Source organism: Netta rufina (genome assembly GCF_964035555.1).
Source record: "Netta rufina genome assembly, chromosome: 3".
Taxonomy (NCBI): domain Eukaryota; kingdom Metazoa; phylum Chordata; class Aves; order Anseriformes; family Anatidae; genus Netta; species Netta rufina.
The window spans coordinates 62421974-62424026 of NC_140125.1; the positions used below are offsets into that span (position 1 = coordinate 62421974).

The 2053-nt window shown below is 35.6% G+C and overlaps 1 protein-coding gene across 4 annotated transcripts in view; it reads right to left on the reverse strand.

The window, feature by feature from the left end:
- Nucleotides 1-1647: 1647 nt before the first annotated feature.
- Nucleotides 1648-2053, reverse strand: part of SYNCRIP (synaptotagmin binding cytoplasmic RNA interacting protein) — a 24403-nt gene continuing 23997 nt past the window's right edge. For all 4 annotated transcript variants that reach the window (XM_084285368.1, XM_084285367.1, XM_084285366.1 and 1 more), the window contains exon 12: nucleotides 1648-2053. This exon is cut by the window's right edge. The gene's annotated coding sequence lies outside the window, so the exon portion shown is untranslated.

The window sequence follows — 2053 nt, forward strand, 5'->3', positions numbered from 1 at the left end:
ATTCTAGAAGTGTATCGGAGTGTTTATAAACCAGAAGTGTTAAGCAGCAGTTTCTAATTTCTTACTACGCTCAACTGGGCTTCAAATTTAGGAAAGCTCTACAAAAAAATGTGGAACTCTTGCTAGCTATGCTCAAACCTTCGCAGGTGTTTCAGTATAGAAGGCCTCCTACGAGAATAATCAGGGGCAGCATAATCCAGACATAGGTCAAATCCAGTAGGTCAAAACTTGCCTTTACCATGCCAACAAGAACTGCGTGTTAGGTGCCCGTTTTATCGCTGAAGCACCTTGCAAGAGATGTGTTACTGGAGAACATTTCAAGTTTACCAGCACCCAGCGCAACTGAACCGATGCTGTAGATAATGCACTTGCCCATTCTCACCAGGTCTTTCCACGCTTAATAATGAAGGGTTTTTCTTTACACAACCAAATTTAAAGCTTTGAAAACAACATTATTTGATTTTAGTTTTCCACAATATTAATCACCACATGCAATTTAGTTTTCTGATCATTTTGCTAAAAAACTGCACCAATATCAGAACAGTGCAAATCATATTTAATTTTAAAAGTTATAATGGCTTGAGTTCATAATTAGAGGGAACACTGTCAAGATCTTGATGTTTTGCTCACTCACCATTGCTTGCATTCCATTGAAAACAAACACTTTCCTGTCAATTTTGACATTTTTGCAATAGTTCCCCATGCTTTTATCAGAGCTGAAATTAAGGGTATCATCCTCAATTTCAACACATGTAGTGCCTTAATAGCAATGTTTTTACGCACTTCCATCAACTGTTAGAATTCCATAAATATATTACCCCCCCTCCCCCAACACATTTCCAGACTAAGAACTGGTCACTAGCACTTGTGATCCCACAAGTGTTTAAAGTTTTCCAGCAATGGAGAGATTTCAAGATTAAGAAATCTGAGGACTTCCCCTCTCCTACAGCCCCCAGTGTTTTCATTTTCTAGCAAGTTCAGAATTGCTTTCCACACCTTGACAGTGTTCCTTATAAAACCATATGACAGTAAAAGTGCCAGTAGGCATGGCAACCTCTTTGAAGGGAGCATTAAAACTCCTTGGCACTGGGAATGCCAGCACCAAGGATTACATTGAAATTCAAAATTATACTTAAGGCTACAATTAGCAAACCCACTTTCCATAAGCCTAATATTCTATCACTAGATTTGAAAATTCAGAAGCTAATGCAACTGCATACTTTTATGCTCAAATCTGAGGAAAAAGTTACTTTTTTTTTTTTTAATTTTTTTTAGCAAGGGCAGTATATGAAACTGTGGTAGCAAGTCTCTTATGCATTGACTACTCATTTCACCATCGTTCACTTACTTTGTCTTAAAGTTCAAAACTGGCAAGGCACATTTACATATTCCAATGAATACTTGACAATTTTAAATTACACTTCATGTCCCAGCTATCCCAGTAATTGACATACAACATACTAAAATGGTTTATTAAGATAACAAAAAAAAAAAAATAATCAATTAATGTGAAACATACAGGCTATTGGCAACCACTATTCTAAAAAGTATGTAAATACAAGTAAACATACTGAAATGTGTGCGATTCTAAGTTTTTAAACCAGAAGATCTCTGTACTAACACACATTTATATTAATGACACATAAAAAAAATAAAAACTTTATTACAAAAATAAGTTACACTCGCCTCCAGCTTACAGTATAAAACAATTTTATTTGCAGGAATGCAAAATGATTGTTTGCCATGAGCATTTTCAACATATGACATGTCTAATTTTGTTAAAATTTGCATTTACTGGGGGAACTGGTGTGTATAAAACCTAAATTAGGTATAAGCTTCAATTTTCCTTGTGGTGCCTATGGGTATGTAGTATAACTGCAGTATCCCTTTGGGCAGGGGGTTAAGGGAAGCTCTTTATGCCGAGTCCAAAGTAAGCCATAATTTTATCTACCTTTTACCTATATGAAGTTGGACTTGGCAAGGTTCTTTTTTTTTGTTGTTGTTTTTGTTTCTTTTTTGTTTTTTTAAGGGTGGTTCAATAGAGGATGCTTCA